At 43.0% G+C, this 19751-nt stretch overlaps 1 protein-coding gene across 1 annotated transcript in view; it reads left to right on the top strand.

Annotated features, from left to right (window-relative positions):
* Nucleotides 1-19751, top strand: part of LOC147727733 (uncharacterized) — a 152426-nt gene that overhangs the window by 25736 nt on the left and 106939 nt on the right. The gene's annotated exons all lie outside the window — the stretch shown is intronic.

Raw genomic sequence — 19751 nt, 5'->3', positions numbered from 1 at the left:
TTTCTCTACTTCTCCTTTTACATCGAATTGCCTAGCCACCCTCCACACCCTACCTTAATTTCTTACCCTTTTGTCCCAGTTGTGCTAAATATTTCAACCTCTTCTCTACTCCCGCTGCTTTAACCTTCCATTTTTATTTCTCCTTTTATTCCTTCTTTGCTCACCTATTTTACCCTCCACAAAACCTGCATCCTCGCTTTGCATCATTTGCCTTCCTACTTTCTTCTCTCTTCTAGCGTTCCTCTCTCCTCTTTCTATCTTCTCCATTCCCCTCTAACCTTTCTTCCCTGTCACTCTTTATCTCAGTTTCTGCCCTGTCTTTCTCCTCCACCTTCCTTATTCTCTCCCTCTCCCTCACTTTGCCTCTGCACTTTTCCCTGTATCTCATCCGCCCACTCCCTTACAATCCTTTTCCCCCTGCCCCCACAATGTCTTTCTCCGGTTCCCAGCTCCCCCTCACAGTACCTCTTGCTTATGGATTGCAAGACAGATACTTATCCACCTTCACCATCATTCAGTTGTTCTCACCACAAGCTGGAGCCAGTCTCCTTTCAGACCTGCTCTCCAACCCTACTCTGTATTAGAAGTAGGAAAAGCACTGTAGTGTAGTTCCTATATTCCCAATAGGCTTTGCGCATTGGAATAGTATATCCTATAGATTAGATGAGGTCCTATAGATTAGATGAGGTTGACTAGGTCTCTATCGATTATACTAGACTTAATTGTGTGTGCCAGCTAGCTCAGAGGTCACTAGAAACTTTCTCGAATTCGCAAGAAGGGATTAGTCTCTGACATCCTCATAAACATGACAACTTTGTTTCCCCAAGATAAAACGTATCTTCAGAGTCGTGGAAACAATAGATAGATATTTCACTCAGTCAATCGTGCATACTTCGTTTCACCAGAGTGGCAGAGAAATAGATAGACGGGCGTTTTCAATAAAAGGATTTATTGAACAGTCTTCTTTTTATCAAGCATAAGAAATGAACTGCTACAATCATAAAACTGTTTATAAAATATAATGCATACAGTATAAAGACTAGGATCAAATAATACTGTAAGAGTATTGTATGGTTCCTAAACCATAGATAAATACATATATAAATAACAGAGGCTAAAAGTACCCAACTGGTGCTTCTAAACTACGCCTACCCCGGTGTACCTAACCTAAGCTTAGTACGAGGGAAGGAGTAAGTGAGGTGTAGCATAAATGTAGTATTCTTTTGCCAAGAATCTGCCCAAGATTTCTCTAAGGGTATAATCAGCTCCGGACCTTAGTTTAGAATGAAGAAGGTCGGTCTCGGGACTCGATTTCCCAACAACCCGCAAGGGTAGCTTGGAAACCCTGGAGCTGGATTTCTTGGCAGGAGAAAAAGACAGCGTCTCTCTCAGTGCGTCTGCTGGAGGGTCGGCTTCCTTTGGCACTTGCTGTAGCAGAGTGCGTCGGACAAGTAGATAGTCGAACTGCTCCAAACCACTGTGTGTTTGCTTGGGCGAGTATGGGCAAATTTATACGGTGAAGGTGCCGAGTTTGACGTACAGTTGGACATAATAACGTCATCAAAGAGTCTCAGTTCTTTGAAAACTCCATGAGTTCTTGGACAAATCAATATTCAAGCAAAGGGAAGTCTCTAGCTGCTGAAGCTGAGTTTTTCCAAGAAATCGTTGTGGATTTTCGGAACTAGTGGATATAGCCCTGCCGTATTGGGACTGCATGAGCTATGCCTGAATATGGTTATGATTTCTATGCCTATATAAGGATATGGTGATTTATACCTATATAAGGGCATGAATCGGGAAACTTACAATAGGGTCCTAAAATAATATATAACACCCACTCCACGTTATCATGTTCATCTAAGTTCAAGCACTAAAACATATAATGTAGAGCATGTGTTTACAACCCCCAAAAAAATCATAAAAAATGCATTTGAAATGGTTGCACATGAAATATTGAGCATTTTGTACCATACATATTTAAAGGCAATGATTTCATTGTAAGCATATGATATGATATTAGCAATGCTAACTGAATGAATCACGAAATTACATTTATGAAATGGCTCTTAGTTACAGAAGAAAAAAGGTCGAGACCATTCCATATCAGAATATACAAACTGTTTTGGTTTGTAGATTAGGCTAATATTGTTTCTAGGAAGTGTTCAGTGAATTCTTGTTCTCTAAGAATAGTTCTACTTTAAGCAGATTACTTTTTTTGTGCCAAAGTTCGTTTTGTTTTTGGGAAAAAGTCAAATAAATCTGGCGTAAAAATAGAGTTCCACACTTGGTAGCTTTGTTTTGAGAAAGAGAAAAAAGAAAAGCTGAAGGTCGAATTTTCGAAAGAACGCTGTGTGCTAATTTCAAAAGTTATTCTCGCTGTCAGGAGAAAACATTAAGTCATCAAGACTGGCAAATAAATCGTCTACCACAGTAGGTGAAAGTTCGACTACTTCATTAAGAAGGTCAATTGTGCACAGATGTGAAGCATCGCCGTCAGCGTCATCCGCGTTAGCAATGTTCATAGCAGATGGTACCTGTGTACCTGATGGTCCGCGTATCTCACTTCTAGTTGTATTTGCCGGTGAGATCTCAATGAATGCCATCATCAGGATTGGTAGCAGCTGGGAGCAACACAACACATGAGCCGTCACCGGACCCAGTAATGTGTCAGCATCCGTTGGCATAACCAATGGTAGTGTTAGACAGACATCTAACACGCATTCCTCTGCACAAAGCAGGCATCGTAGAACAGTTAAGATGCAATCTTGCCAGATTGCTCTGAATGACAGGAACCATGTGGTATTCAGATCTCTCAAACGAGCCAAGCCAAGGTTCTGTGTTATTCTGTCACGGTACCTCATAGCCTGCAGTGCATTTTCCATGTTGGCTTGGGTATCGCTGGTGGCCGGATGTGCCATAACGGAGCAGGAGGAATAATAATAAGATCCCTGCTACGAGTACCAAAATGAGAGGCAAGCCGCCGAACACAGAGTGGACAAAGTTAGAAAAAATGCCCAGGACTGCTTTAAAGCGTGCTAACAGTCCCCAAAAAATCGTCTTAAATACATGTACAATACCGCTGGTATCAGACATGTTAAGTATACAACCTAACATTTCTGCAAAATGTACTGGGTAAATTGTTGATAATAATGCATGTATCTCTGCAGAAGTCCTTGCAACTTGCAGATCATACGTCTCTTTGGACGAGGTCAGTGGCACCGTTCTTTGCAAAAGAATGGCTTTCATTCTGCTTAAAGTATCAATTCGTATAGAAGAGATGTTCAGTGAAGGCCATAGTGGCGACTCCCCATCTGTCTTGGTTTTAGGAAACAATTCTTGCATAGAGCAAGTGACCCTGGCTGACACAGTAACGAGATAGCTTATTCCTGGCATCATTTCACAACAACTGTGATCATTTAACATAATGTAGCTACCATTGGAAAGCTGCCTGAAAATTGGATCTATTACCGCTGTAGGCGAACCCTGCAGGTGGCAAGAAAGGTTTTTGGAAGAACCTTCGCAGGCTCCGTGTAAATTAATACCTTGACACAATAGTGTACCGCTTAGTGAGTTTTCACAAATTTTACCTCTAAAAATTACTTCCTTCCCCCACTCCAACATTTATGTGTGTATGGTAAATCCCAGGTCGACTTAATGTATTCTCTACCCAACCTTTCATACAGGCCTGCTGGTATGTGTTTTAAGCAATACTAAAACTGGAAAGTCTTCACTGGTATCGTGATGGTGCCATGTATTATCCATTCAACTGATGGTTTCTCAGAAACGGTCAATGGTAATCTCTCCAGTTTTTCAATGCTCAGAACCGTATAGTCTGCCCCCCTCTGTGCGAACAAGATTTGTTTATCTGTAAGGTTGAATACAGTAAACAGTGACGTAGTGTTGATTAGACGCCAAGGCACATAGCCAGAACAAAGGTTTTCCAACGTCCAGCCTAATAGCATTATAGAACGTAATTGAGACTGGCCATGTTGTAGCATTAGCAAGTCCTGTTCCATTATGTCTATGGCAGATGATACAATGCTGTCCAAAGAATAAATTCTGGACGACAGAGTTCTTAACCCATTGTCAACTACAGAGAGTGATTTCTCTAAATTAATACAATCAATTTATCGTATTCTTTCTGCTGTTTCCATTTGCGTGACTTTCCAAGCTTCATTGTAAGCAGCGTATATACCGGCGTATATGAAACGTTTATGACATGGATTACGAGGTCCTAGTAAGAATTCTCGTAAATCAACGCCATCTTTAAGCAAAGATAAGTGTTGTTTTATTTCTGGAAGTGTGGATTTCTGCAGCCATTCAAGGTATAGTTTTTCTACACTATAAGTTGTTATCCCTGGATGTTGTCTTTGGATATATCTTGGATCTGGCTGAGTTACTGTGAACCCTTGTGTCTTATTCAGGAATCTATATTGACAGTTATTTGTGTCTGTGTGCCAGATTAACCATTTTTTCCATTCAGGATTTGTTCTGTTCTGTTGTAAAATATAATTTACGTCTACCTCCTCATCTAAAGTTAAATTACTATCAGGTGTGGATTTAGGTATGGACGGTTTGTTTAAATCTTTTATCTTAGCAATGCCAAGACAAGATGTCTGTTGAACAGTGTCATTTAGGAACATCATTTGTTCTGGGACAATGCAGGCTCTGAACAATGCTTCTAAACCTTGTACCTGCCAGTCTTTTGTGATCCAAACAGTTTTTGTCTCAATGTTGTCTTTCCAAAAGTCAAATCCTAGGGTGGACAATTGAGCCTAAAAGACAGCAGAATCAATGTGTTTAGTATTTGTCAACATACTTTTCATGCCTGTCTTATTCATATTTTTAAAGTAAAAACTTTCTGGGGTTGTGACATTAAAACCTGTGAATAATGGAAATTTTCTAAGAAACGTTTTAGAGCTACCTTTTGGAGGAGTTGGACAATGTTCCCATTGATTATAAGTTAAAACATTTCTAGGGTTTGCAGATTTATGCAAGTAATGATGGCCAAAATGATTAAAACAATACATTTCTTCATAATTTGCTGAACCTTCTAAGTATTCATGTTTTGTAAATTTTGCTGACATTTCTAAGTCTGCCATCATGTTATTAACAGTCTCAAAGTCCCAATCATCAGAAAATGTGCTAGGTGAGACGAAATCACTCAAGGAAACCTTAAATTGATGAGGAATCATTAGCAGCTCAACAGGGCCATAAATGTAATAATCAGTTGTATCCCATGCTATTCCACAAGGTAGTGGAACCGCTGTGATGTTCACTGATGACAGGTCTCGTTGTTCATGATGAGATGATTTGTGTGGCTTCAGGAGCAAGTTGATCTTACTTGCTGGGTCCATTTTAATGTGCTTTCCATCTATCAGATTTGCCAAACTTAACACAAGAATGAGCCATAGCAGGATATAAAGTACACCTAACACAATCCAAAGTTCAACCCAAGGTGAAACCAGATATGTATTTGGAAGCTCTTGACCAAGTTACTTTACTTTTTCTTTGAAAGATTTGTCTGCTGGTGTAGTTTCAGGTTCACTTGGATCTTCAGAAAAGTTATCGAAGTTGATAAAATAGCCAGAGGCAGTTCTGTCAATTGTTGGTATTTCATCCGGATTCTTTGAAATCGCTGGAGTTGCTTGTTCCCTTGACATGTTTATATAGTCAGATGCTACGTCATTGTAGACGGGAGTTTCTTGACGAACTGTTATTTGGGTTTCAAGAGGCACAAGTTCCATGGCTTTGTTGCATAGTCCTTCTTTTCTCACTTTAGAATCTTCAAAGGTGATGAGTCTTTCAGTTTGAACCTCTTGGATGGTAGCAAGATTCGGACGACTGCTATATCTTGGGAGCTCACTGGGGCTACTACTTATTATCGGCCACATGGTGTGGTTTTACCAGGTCAATTGATACAGACCGGTTCTCCTTTCTTCCAGCAAGGGGCGGCAGTAGCACTGTTCTTGATCCGTGGTTTGCTAGTACAGGTACTGGTTTTCGGTAAGAAGGCCCAAATTCCTTCTTGTCCGCTATTTTTTCCCTGACCAGATCCCCAATCTTTGGAATCCAGACAGGTCTTGCTGGGACAGGTGGTTTTTCTTAAGTGGTCGTTGGCTTTTCGCTGGTATTGCTTAGACTTCTTCTTGTTTCATTTAGGTCCTGTAAAACAGCCAAACGATCTTTGATATCAAAGGGTTTTCGTTCCACCACTGAAGTGTGACGATCAAGGTCTTCAACAAACATTCTATTACTAAAAAGGATTTCATATGGAGTGATTCCACCCTGAGAATTTCTTGGCAGGTTATTAAGACTACGTTGGACATTTATTAGATGTTTGACCCACCCATCACCCGAACCTAATACCCTAGCTGTTATAGATTGCTTTATGTCACAGTTTTTTCTCTACACAACCGAATTTCCCTCAGGATGAAATGGACTCGAAAATCGCAATGCAATGCCCAAACTGGCCATGGCCTCCTTGTAAGCCCTAGAGCTAAACGCAGGACCCTGGTCAGAATGTAGCGTGCCGATTGCGTATGTGCCGATAAAGACTTGCAAATCTTTTATAACAGTTTGGGGTCAGCTGAGCGCTGAGGCCACATCCAAATTAATCTTGAGCATGAATCCACTGCGACCATGATGTATTTATAGTTGCCATCCCTTTGTAAGGGACCACAGTGATCCAGGTAAACACATACTAGTGGTTTATCTGAAATCAGAAGGGGCGTCTGCGCCGGGCGTTTCACTGTTGAAACTTTCATTTTGTGGTATATTTCACATTCCAAAACATAGTTTCGGGTCTGTTTCCTCATGCGCGGCCACCAGTAACTTTGTTTTAACCCCTTGTATGCTCATGACGGAGCCGCTCCGTCATGAGCATCGGCTGAGCTGTGCTCATGACGGAGCGGTTCCGTCATGGCCCTGCTGCCGTGCCTGCGCGGCGCTGATTTCGCGCCTGCGTGGCGCGTTCTATTGAGCGGGCGGGCCATGACGGAACCACTCCGTCATGAGCACAGCGCAACCGCGGCTCGTGACGGAGCGCATGCGAGCCCTGCTCGGACCCCCGCCCCATCGCTGCAGCGGAATTGCCGCCACAGCGAAGGGGTTAATAATGACACTGTGGCGGAAATACCTGCATGTGCAGAGGCAAGCCCTTCATGTGCCGCTAAGATTAGTCCTAACTTGTGTTCCATGTTTGGGATTTCTGTATCCCCCACTCCAGGGATTCGAGCAAAAGGATCATTATTTACATCAGTTATATATGAGTACTTGAGTGGAAAGCCCTTCGGTAGTGTTCTACCACTGTCTTTTATTGAGGCAGTGACTGCTTGCATTATTTCGCTGTCTATTTTCGTTTTTGAACGAGTAATTGCAGCTATGGAAGCTGTTTGCACAGCTGACTTTGCGGCTTCATCAGCCAATGAATTCCCTTCAACGTGAACGCCATCACGCTGATGACTCAGTGTATGGATCACGTGAGTCTATTGTAGTTCTTTCTGTAAAAACTACTTGTTCCCAAAGCATTTTATGCTTGATTGTGCCACCTTTTGCGTCTTTAAAACCATTTTGAACCCAGGACTGCAAATATTCATTGCATGACTGGACGCAGTTATACGAATCGCACACTATGAGTGTGGGGAATTCGCGATCAGTATTTTCCTGCGCCATCTTGAATGCTTGGAGCTCAGCTCGCTGAGCTGTACTGTCTCCTAGTGATTGAGTTTTTGTGACCATAGGTCTGAATTTACCATTGCGCCAGCGACCTTTAACAATCGTGCACTCAGCACTGTAAGCTTGTTTACCCCCAATTGCGGGCTGTGCTGATCCGTCTGTATATATTATACAGCCGTAATGTTCTGGAGGTAGAATTTCAGTAGGCAGTGGGCATTTTTGTTCGTACTGTAGAAATTCTTGTGTCTTCAAATAAGGGTCAAAAATGCACTTAACATCTGTTGCAGCAAGAGAATTAACCCATTGTATCCATCTTGGATGTAGAGCTTTTGCATTTGGAATGCTTGCCTTCGTCACTGCCTCTAAGGCAGGTACAGGTGTAACGACTTTAATGCGTTTACCCTGTGCTAGGGCTCTCTCCTTTGCCACAGCAGTCTGAACCGCTGTCAGAATTTTTTCTGTCGAAGTGAATTTCATTTCAGCTTGTGTGTACAACTGTGATTGTAAGCTATTGGTACCTTTTCACCTTCGTTAAAGGTTAGGTATGTGAATCCACATCTCCCTGGGATGATTCGGATAACAAGGTTGTGTACATTGTCGCGTGTTTGTAAGTGTGTTGTTGCCAATATGTCTGTTTGTACTGAACGCAAAATTTCTGTGTGTTTTTGAGTCCAATTAGTAGGTTTAAAATCAGGTTTGATTAGTTCGTAGAGAGGTTTAACCCTTTCTCCGTAATTCAGAATGTAAGTTCTTCCGAAGTTTAGGAATCCTAGAGTTGACTGTAAGTTTTTCAGCGTTTTTGGAGTTTGGAGCAGTGCACATTTTTCTACAAAGTTTTCTGCCAGGCTTTTGCCTTCACTTGAGAGTTCGTATCCTAAGAATAGGACATTGAGGTGGACAATTCTTGATTTTTTTAAAGTTGAATTTGTACCCTTCAGAGGCGAATCCAAGTATTATGGTGTTCACCCTGTTCAAGTGCCTGTCCAAATCATCATCTGTAAGGTAGATGTCATCGACATAAGATAATGCCTAATCATCATACGTTTGTAGTAACTCTGTTACTCTGGCTGAAAATAATCCAGGACTGTTCCTGATTCCCTGGGGGGAGACAACAGAAGTGTCGATGTGTCCCCATTATTGAGAAAGCGGTCAAGTACCTGCTTTCTGGTGCAATGTTTTGACAGAAAAAAACGTTTGAAATATCTAAAGTAGTTTTATATTTCTTCCGAACGATAGTATTCATTAGTGCTGCACTGTGTGAATTTTGTACTGCAAAAGTTTTGCAACAAGAGTTTAAATATCTGTAATCCAAAACTAGACGATTTGTTTCGTCTGGTTTGGAGACAGGAAACAAAGGATTGTTCATTGACGAGGTGCATGCTTCAATCACCCCTTGGTATTCAAGTTGATCTAAGATCTCCCTGACTTGTTTTTTAGCTTCCTGCTTAACTGCATACTGTCTCTGAGCAGTTGGTTGATTTTTTAACTGAATTTTATGGTGAGGAGAGTCCTCATCCCATCCCACATGATTTTTATATAATGCTGGAGCCTGGGCAACAGTCCATTTTCTGGCATAGGTGTATTTTTTATGAATAGGAATATGATTAGAGAAGGCTGGCATAATGATCTCTTCGCCATGTGGGCACTCCCTGACAAATTCAGGTGCCCAGTCTTTTTCAGCTAGAAGGATGTCATAACCTTTAGATAATTTTTCCCAAAAGAATGCTTTTATCTTCCTAGTTATATCCCCCTCTATTCGGAGTGTTACTTCGTATAACTTATGGGGTACACTAACCCTGGTGTCTGCAGTTTCAACCTGAATGTATTCATTCAGATCCACGGTCTCCAGATGATCTTTCAGGATCCTGCGAGCTCTGGTGACCTCTGCTGCTCTGTCCAGCTTTGTCTGGGCCCACTCCCCGTTCTTGAGTTGTGTCCTCAAGATCCTCGACATGTCTGATTTTTAGACTTGCTACCTTCTTTTTGGAGAATTGAGTTTTCTTATTTTTTTTAATGTGTTTATCGTCTTTTGACTTCACGCGTTCTTCCTTGTGTTCTGATCGTCCTCTTCTTTCTGATTTCTGCGAGGAAGTCTGAAAGGTACGAGAGTAAATTGTATCAGTATCTTGATATCTATCAGTTTCTTTTATATTATCCCTATTTCTAAGGTTATATCTCTTATCTGAAAGAAACAGGTTAGTATTAGATTCCTTACCTTAGAATATCCCCAGGCGTCAGACTGGATCCGAAAACTTTTGCGTAGCAGTACCCCTTGCGCGTCGGTAGGCGCCGTCCGTCGTTGGCGCCGTGATGATGTCGTCGGAGTACTTAGACGCCGCCCTCGCCCGCTGACGTCAGTTCTTCTTTTTTTCTGCGCCAGCAAGCGCCGATCCGGAAAAAGTAGTACCCGTAGTCAATTTTTTGACTAACTTTTTCGATCCTGAAGTACCTGAAAAACTTCAGACTTCTTCTCTAGGGGTCTTACCAATAAGTAGTCCATTCAAAAGCAGCAAAGAAATCAACAGAGAATCTGAAATACGAAAAGACATCTTTATTACAATTAATTTTGAGGCTACGTCGCCCAGTCATACCTAAAGCAACTGAATGAGGTAGCCTGCTGAATGGTCTCCGCACAGACCTTTTATTCCATTTTTTATGCCCTAGGCAAACATTCCTTATTTTACAGTGTATCATACAAATATTTTTACTACAAAGAAAAAGCAGAGTCATGATGACAGCCCACATTTCAGTTTGTCCAGTTCATGATAGATTACCCGGCAAGGCCCAGAACTTTCATCAGATATCGACGGACCCCTAATAAAAACGGGCACCTCCTCCTTGCAGGGGTGGGGGAATCATATCGCTCGACGCCCGAACCATGTAGATTTTTTTAATGTACAAGAAGATTTAATGTCTATTTTGTCCCACGTACAAGAAGACATTAAATCACTAAACACGGGTCTCTGGCCTCCAGCTCCCCGGCTCTGTGATCTGGAAGCACGATGCGGCTGCCCCAGAAGTCGAGCTGCGTGGCTGACACATAGATGGACAGAGAACTGCACTGTCTCTGCGGCTGCTGGCAGTTAGAGGCCAGTGTGCGTGCGCAGGAGCAGATAGACGGGCACAGGGCCCCAAGAGGGGAGCGGGGCAGGCTGGAGACATAGACCAGGCTCGGGAGAGGGGACTGGGAGGCAGCAGACACAAGCCCCCAGAGCACTAAAAGACAGTAGCTGTGTAGGGGTCTCAGAGACAGACCCCCGAGAGAGGAGGACCAGGCCTGAGGCAACCTAGAGGACAGAAGCTGTCTGGTGTTTATCTTCGAGGACGGATGCGAATGTCGTTTTGCAAGGTGTCTTTAACAGAAACTGCTGTTGCACTGCTCTATCTGAAGGGTTCTGTTTCTGTAAAAACGTTATATTTTTCCTGTTGGAACAGGATCATCAATCAAGTAAAGTTGCTATGTGGGGAGGGAAGCGAAGCGCAGAACGAACGGTCCAAACACCTAGTATACAGTTCCCAGTAAACTATGGTCCTTAAGTTCAGCAGGTTGCTCAAATTACATTAATTTGGAAAGCGCCTGTGAGTCCTCCCGACTCCATTATGCTGCAGCTGCACCCTGCCGGGCTGCCTTCTCCGCCTGCCCTCTCTCACACACATGCCTGCCCTGGACTTTTCTTTTAATAATCAGCACTGTTGCTTTGTTCAGTTGGACCAGCTAATCTGGACCGGCCAGCACTACACACAGCTCCTGGAATACATTGCGCAGTTAATGAAAGTGACTCGAGCAGTGCTGGTTACACGGAGTTACCTGGTAGAAATATTCAAATATTTATTTTTATGCCCTAAATATAGTGCTTCAGTTTATTCAGCCTCAGCGCGTGGGAGGGGGCGGGGGAGGGGGTGATGTGAGGGGGATGCAGTATAAGCGTGTGTGTGTGTTAATTAGCAAAGTCCTTTTTGGCAGAGCGCGATAAGGCAGCTAGTGCTGGTTGTGCAGTGTCAGATTATAACACATACAGTGACTTACTGTGCTATGGTGAATCAGGCCAGTCTCAGACCTACATTGCCCCGTGCAGGAAGAGTGTGTAAATCAACATCTACTGTTGCACTGACTGCTATGCTATGGAAATTTATTTTTGCTGACGCAGTCACGTTGTTCAAATGAGTGTAATTTCAATATTTGTTTCCCTCATCTTATCTGCTTGATTTTTTTCGAGATAAAGTGTCACTCATAGTCGGTGAAATGTCATTCTTAATTACTCTGAAATTATGGAAATGTCACACACAGCAATCTGAAACCTTGTCTGCTATGTGTTCTTATGATGGAGGGACGGAGAAGAGGCTGTCTGCCTGTGGCTCTAGGGGAAAAGCCGGTCTGCGGGAGAAAGTAAGAGGCTCGCCACGGGGGCAGAGACAGGCTCACAGAAGCTATGATCAGAGCATTGGGCAGGCTGCTCAGAGGGAAGACCCGAAAGAAACTATCAGAGGGTCAGAACAGGGTCAGAGAGAGGCAGCTCAGGGAATTACAGACCAGACTAGCTCGGCAGAGAGCAGCCTGTAAAGGGGATAGGTGTGCCTCCCTGTCAGGGTGGGCTCTGGGAGGGGCAGGTGCCGGGAAGGGAGAAGGGGGCAGCCACAAGAAGAGGAGAGCCAGCAGCGTGGGACAGGAAAGAGACAGAGACACCGAGTCAGCCGCTCTGGCACTGCCACTGAGCAGAGAGAAGAGGCTGCAGTTAAGGGACTTCCAGGGATGCAGCTGTGGAGCAGATACACTACCAGTGATAGGATCACCCTAAACATCCAGTATGTCATGAGGCTGTGGCAGTGGGGGCATAGGCCGCACCTCCTTTCACAGAAAATCTTCACTTGGTACCTACCCGCCTTCCATGACCCTCCACTTGCACCCCAGTCTTGTGATCTCCCTTTATCCTCGGGGGGGGGGGTGGGGGGAGGGAGGGGAAGGGGGAGGGGGAGGGGGAGGGGGGTTGCCTCTCCCCCGTTTAACGACTCTTCCCTTTTACCAGCCATAATTAAAGAACCAACTCCAGCCCCTACCTGAAACCCGTCTCTGGTGCCAGCTACCTTCCTCAGTTTCAAAGACTGTGCTATAAACTCAGCCATAACAGGGGCCTTCCCTAGCACTAACTTCTTCAAACATCCCAGGGCAGAATTACCCGCTTTTTGAAAGATGCTTCCCAGTCCTGCAATTCGTGCAAGGGCTTGTTGGATCTGTTCTTCCCAGTACATAATTTAATCATGCTTAAAATGATGAGACCCTCAGTGATGTACAGTCTTTGTGTGTCTTTCTCTAACCTGTGTATCCCTGATTCAGCAGGATGGGCCCCTTAATGCCCCTGTGTTTTGGGTCGAGAGAGTAGGTCTTCCACTACTCTCTGTACACACCTCATATACTTCCCCCTCTCTAGGGCTCAGGGAAATGGTCCCCTCCCCCTTGCCTCTCTGTACACATCACATTCACCTTGTTGCAGGGTCGCAAGAGTCCTGCGTTCGTTCCACTCTGTGTCGTCCCATTGACCCCTCTGATCCGGATGGGTGCAGAGAGAAGGGTTCCACCTGCTCTATGCGCGCTGCATATACCCACTTCTGGGTGCAGGGAGGTGGGCTGCCCCTTACCTCATATCTCTAAAACTTTTCTCCTTTGCGCAGATTGTTGGTCGTCCGCTTTTAACTGTCTCTAAAGTCCTTGTATGCATCCCTTTCTAGGTCTAAGGAAGTTAGCTGTGTGCTCTTTTCGTCTGTTACTTTTTTCTCTCTGTAAACGTACAACCGTGGCTCCTCGGTGCATTGGATGGGCTCTGTTCTCCAGCTCTCTATACTCGTTCACCTTAATTTTCACCCGTTGCTTGTGGTATCCCATGTAGTTTTAGTTGTGAAATTTAAGTAAGTTGTTGGCCCCCCATAAAGGGTGAATTCTGCATTAGGGGAATGCTGTTTGAGTCTTAAAAGTTTTCAGCTTTTTTAAATGTGGAATTACAGTGCTGTCAAGAGAGACGACACATACAAATAAGGGGAGTTGATGTGTGGTTTATGCTTTTAATCCTTCCAAAGTTGCTAGATTGAGAACTAATTCCCATCATGGTTGTAATGTGTATATTCTTCTGATTATGTGCAAGTAGGCAGTTTATGCTCTTGGCTGCTTTTCCCTCCTGCAGAAGTTATGTTTTCGGCTCCAGCCACCTGTGTGCTGGAGTAGTGGACTTTAGCTCTTTTCTGTGATCAACTGTGAGTTCTCTGTCCAGTATGCTTGCCTGCTTTCGCATATGTGGACCGACCTGTGCACTGTGCAGACTGCCCTGCTGTAAATTATTTATGCTCATCGCTCCCTCTGTGACAAGTTTAGAGCGGATTCTTGCTCCTGGGCCATGTTTCGGGGGGAGCTTGCTTCTTGACCTTGTGTTTTAGAGGAGTAATAACAGTAGCAGATCAACCTGTTTTAGAGGGCTGGCGAAACTGGCTCATTGGTCTTGGTTGACTGTAGGTACGGTGGCTTGTAGTTATTTGGGTGTGAATGGGGTACTGACTTGTGGCCTGGTTTGGGAGGGAGGTTGGGCGCTGATGCTGGCTTCTGTGTCTAGTTTAGGGAGCAAAGGCTCAACTTTGTTGCCGGGTTGGAGACTCCTGTGCGTGCTCTAGAAGGGGCTGAAAACTCCTAGTTGTACTCTAGAGGGCTGTGGCTCGTGGGACAAAATTAGGGAGGCACTTGTGCATATCCTCCGCTTAGGAGGTGAAGGGCCTGGGGGTGCTGTATTCTGAGCTGATCACTCAGGTGCTGTTTGAGCCCAGAGTAAGTCTGAGAGTGTATTAGTTCTTGAACCCAGTTTAAAGGTGGGGGTGCCGGTTCCTGGTCTAAATATTATAGGAGAGGCTGCTGGTTCCTGGAGCAAATTTATCCACCATGAATTCTGCCCTCGCATAAAGCGGACTGTGATATCATCCTGCTTATATGGTGAGCAGTGGGAAAAGTACATATTTTCCCATAAACATTGACACAGTTGTTTCTCTGTCAGCCCTTGTAATTGATTTATGGAGTAGGTGGGACAAGTGGATTTTACAGGACATGTAGATCTCAGTAGCATTTTGTCCCTTGGCCATGTAGATTATTAAAAAAATTCCACACCCCTGTCCTTGTAAAACAGGTCATAAAGAAAGGAACAGAGACAGGTGTGTGCAAGATTAGACATAGTTTGTATGTGATGAAAAGGTTTACGACATGTGCACCTGGATGCTAATCTCATTCGGCCACTGGGAAAGGAACTGCCCGGACAGGTTTGGCTTGAGGCAGTGGAGTCAACTTGCTCAGGTCACAGAGGAGTCAGCAGAGGTGTACGTGTCCTTTCAGATCTAATTTGGCCTTAGTTATTTGGCTATGTAAGGGCAATGACAAAATGGATGCCGCTCACAAAATGGAACCCGAGGGTTCAAGACGAAAACTACGATTTCAGGGTGATTTCATCACTCGAACATAACGAAAATGCTTATGTATAGTATTTAAGCCATTTCCGGCCTGCTAGTACCAAAATCGTCATGATACGATTATATTTTTGACACAAGTGTAGAGCTTCGGTACCATACAATAGCAGGGTCCAGAATTTTCAGAACCACAGACCCTCCTTTTGCCCTTACATAAGCAATAACCTATACTCATGCTAATCTGAGTCCAGGTCTATATTCATAGTCATTGCGATGTTGCTGTAGCATCATCCTATTACTTAGTTCATCTCTTGATACAGGCTTCCTTACACATGACGTAGCACAGAGGCCACGTATTGCAGGAGCACACTGTACACACAGACGGAACAGGAAAAGAATGGCTAAGATCATCCCAATGACTATCAGAATCTTCCATCCCCAGGCAGAGACCAGTTCCCAGAACCACCCCATCAAGGACCAGTTTCCTTCATCCTCGTGAATGGATTTAGAGATCTTATGCAGTTTGGAGATGGCCTGGTATACTGTCCGAGCGTTGTCTGGGATGAAAAATGCAGCAACATGATGGGCTTTTTGCTCGCTTGGTTCTCACTCAAAGCAACTCCATATTTTGTTATATTCCATCTAACATAAGCTTGTAACTCATCTTTAGGAATCGTTCTATACGAGTCAATTGTTCTGCTCATATTTGCAATTCCTACTACCAATGCTTTGTTGCTTAAGTTACTTGTCGTGGAACGTGGAAATATGATTTGATGGCGAATAGGAACATTGTTTGAAATGCCCACAGAAAACCATAGTAGCTAATGGCAAGACAAAATATGGAATACCTTTATCTGTTGTGTGTGGTATAAGTCCACACACCCAACAATTTGTTGTTCATTACAAACTGGTGTTGGTGTAGGAGCTGAACAAATGAGTTATTTATGAATTCTAATCTTCTGGCAGACTCGTGTTCAGGGAGAGGGTGAAAAGAGTGCGGGGAAACAGTAGGAGGAGGTGTGGGCCGTGTGGTGTGTGCAAATGAAACTCGAAAGGTGAATAAATCATAGCCAATTAAAAACATCATTATACTACACAACATGAAAATGCATATTATTAAAAATCGTGTTTTTGCCATCACAGTGCATATTCTCGTTTCAAAGTACGTTGATCTGGCAGGTCTCTCTATCTTGGGAAACTCCATCATCTAAGTTGCTGCCCGCAGTGGGAGATTGTTTCAGCTAAGGAGTGCTTCTGTCAATCCAGGGTAACTCCCTTGAACCAACAGAACTGTCGACCTAACCGTCTCCAGCTGTACTCCAAAGACTGTGGCAACCGCGACCCTAGCAAAAATGAGCAAGTTTCTTGGATGAGAGAGCTGCACAATAAAAAGTAAAAAGAAAATATTTATTTGTCCATAGTCATAGTTCTTGGCCTACAAATCTGCTTCCATTGTTTTCTTCCGCGTTGAGCCTCTTCAATTCAGGTCTTTTCATGAAAAAAGTACTGTTTAGTTGGAGTGCCCTCCTGGCAAACACCCACAGCTCACTTGAAAGTCTCAATGTCTCAAAACAATGCACCAGTGTCTCTTCTTTGTGGCAGACACTACAAATGATGTGCTCTTCATTGATCATGGGCACAAAACATCTCGTGCAGATCCAAGCACTACTGAGAAACAACCTTCCAAGATCAGCAGCACTTTCAGACTCCAACACTCATTATTTAGTGTCATAGGACACTCAAGCTGCTCTCCCATGGATGCCAGAATGTAGTGCCTTTCCGTCGGAGCAAAGGGAAAAGAGGTGTGTGTATGGCCAAAACTCGGGCCAAGAGCTCAAGGGACTGTACACCGACAGAGGTTTCCCGCACATAACAGATACAAAGCTCAAACAAACAGAAGCTCTCATTCTGTGGCAAACGAAGAACCAGCTCCTCTTTTTTTTTCTTTCTCTGCAACGCCTTCCGTTGAAGCAAATGCCTTGCTTGGGAGGTACCACTGATGTCGCGCTGATGATCGCTGTCCAGCCTTGCGACTTTTCTGGTTGCAGAAATTGTAGAGCCAAGAAATCTGTACAAATATCTGTAGCGGTCACTGATGGGGAGTGGGCTTAGTCTCGATCACAGGTCTGCAGGGTATCACTCTTCCTTTGACTCTGGAAGATCCAGCAGAACCTAGTGATATAGGAAATGTAACACAATTGTTAGTTTCCCTCAAATCAAGCACAAAAACAGTTCATGGGTTTTAACAAGGGGACTGCAAGCAGGTGGCCTGCGATCTGCAAGGGAGTGGCAATACGCCATAGGAATCTAAATGGATGTCCTCACACAGTGGCATTGTCTAATGGGGTAAATACATATTATCCTCAATTATTTAAGCCTAAGTGTTCCTAAATTCCTCATTGTAGAACATCTCAAATAGAAAAATTACATAATACAGATTTATCAAGGACATGAAGAAAAAGTCCCTTTAAGAAAATGTGCATCAGGTGCACTATGCAATACAAAGGCTAATGATCAAATGTGCAGACAACGGACAAGCACTGGAAAGTCCTGGTCTTTGCATGATTAGAACACATCTGATCCCACCAAAAATTAAAGCAGCAGGAACAGAAGAGAACTGAAAAATTAAAAATAGACATTGAAAATTTGTCATGTTCAAAATGGTAAACTTAAGGTATCTCCTATTGAGATGGAAAACTTGTCTTACTATAATATTGGGTCAATTAACCAGCCTATCACTACCCCGACAGTCAGTCTGAAAAAAAACATTTTACATAACATGGGGGGTCCCTGATACCTCACTCCAGTCTAGAAGTGTGCACATAAACAATACACCCATAATAAATGGGCTGACTGGTGAAAGGAATATGGAGAAGTGAAATGGAACTAGGACACATTTAAAATCCCCAATAACTAAGCATGATGGGGCGATACACAAAAGATCAAAGTTACACAAATTTTAACTCTACCGCTGGCAACTATACCATATACGGTAATCCTAACTAATGTTCCTGTTCTCTCTTCAGGGAGAGAAAAATGAAACCTGGTTTCCTTTCAAGGGACAAAGCCATATGCTATTTGGGAAACAGAACATGATTAAATAATGCAATATAGATATTAGGCCACCTTGAGTCACAGATCTATAATTCCATCCTTAGGTCCAATCAAGGATACATGAATGCAGGGCTGCATGTTCCTTTAAGGGAATGTGCAGTAAGTGACTAACATCAGATGACACACTTTGAGCCTGTATATCTTTTTAGTTTTCTTCAATATCATTATAGCCAAATTTAGGCATGCACTGGTAAAAATGCTGCCTGTCTTCCTCACAGTATGAAAACCATATCTGTGAAATTTATCATTATACCAAATCCATCCAACTGTTGTGCAACGATGCGTATCGTCATACGGATCCCTTCACAACACAGGGGAACTTGTAATAGTAACAACATAAAACAAACATACAAAAAAATAAAAATGTACAATGCACATGTCAAGCCATCAGATATACTATATATGAATAAGCGGTGACACACAGCACCATGGCACATGTACGTTATGCTCTGTAAACCTGCAGCCCAAAACCCAATATTTGGGCCTGTCTAAATTTGTCGGGTCTAAAATCCATACCCTCCTTTTGTAGCAGTTGGAGTCTACTGTCAAATATAACTTTGCTGTCCCTCTTCTTATATACAGGACCAACGAAAATATTTCACGATAGGGCCAAATACACGAATGAAAACATGAACATTTTTTTTCAAAGAAATTACGCAAAAACACATCTCCTTTCAACTAACCAAACTCTCGTGTCTTGTCAGCCTTAGAACAATCCACGAATAATCTGTAGGCAGAAGCTGAGAAATACACAACACAAAAAAACATTTTAACATACACAAAAATAAATTTTCATTACTTAACTGCTACTCTCTTGTCAGTTCACCTCGCAACATCAAGCCACCTTATTTTTTACCGTTCTAAAAGAAATTGTTACACTGATACTCCATATGAATTTGGCACCTATAATTTGCACTGAAAAATAATACCTAATGAGCAAATCGTTTTTTACTTAGGCCTGTAGCCTGTAGCCTTCAAACTTTTGGAAAAGGGCTGCATCTTATTTTTTTATCTAAGACTTAATGCAACACTTCTTTTGTTCTGTCAAATAAACGCAACTAGCAAACATTATTTTTCCTAGCGTGGAGACACAAATGTATCAGTTCTGCAGAGCATTTAACACGAAGTTCAAAGAAACCCCTTTTTATTTTCTCTTTTAAATTAAGTTCTTTCATTTTATTGATGTTCTCACGGAGAAACCAGAAACTCCACCTTTAGAGGTCATTCTGCATTCCTCGGAGGCAAAGTCCTAATTAAAAGGTCGCAAATGTCAACATGACAGCCTTCTCCATTGTTTACAGAGAAACTAAAAGATAACATCTCAGCTGCGCAACTCGAGCCAGCCTCTGCAATTCTCTTTGTCCTCAGCCTTTGCCACACTGAAGCTGTTTTTTAGGTGCTAAAATTATCTCTATTCCCAGATTATTAAACTATATTTACTGTCAATGTTTCTCAAAACCGAAAGACACACAGACCGGTTCTTTAGAGAAAATGCTTGTTGCAATCCTATGGTACACACTTCATCAGTC

This window comes from Lissotriton vulgaris, chromosome 3_1 (assembly GCF_964263255.1).
Source record: "Lissotriton vulgaris chromosome 3_1, aLisVul1.2, whole genome shotgun sequence".
Classification (NCBI taxonomy): Eukaryota; Metazoa; Chordata; class Amphibia; order Caudata; family Salamandridae; genus Lissotriton; species Lissotriton vulgaris.
This window is presented reverse-complemented; position numbering and strand designations above follow the sequence as displayed.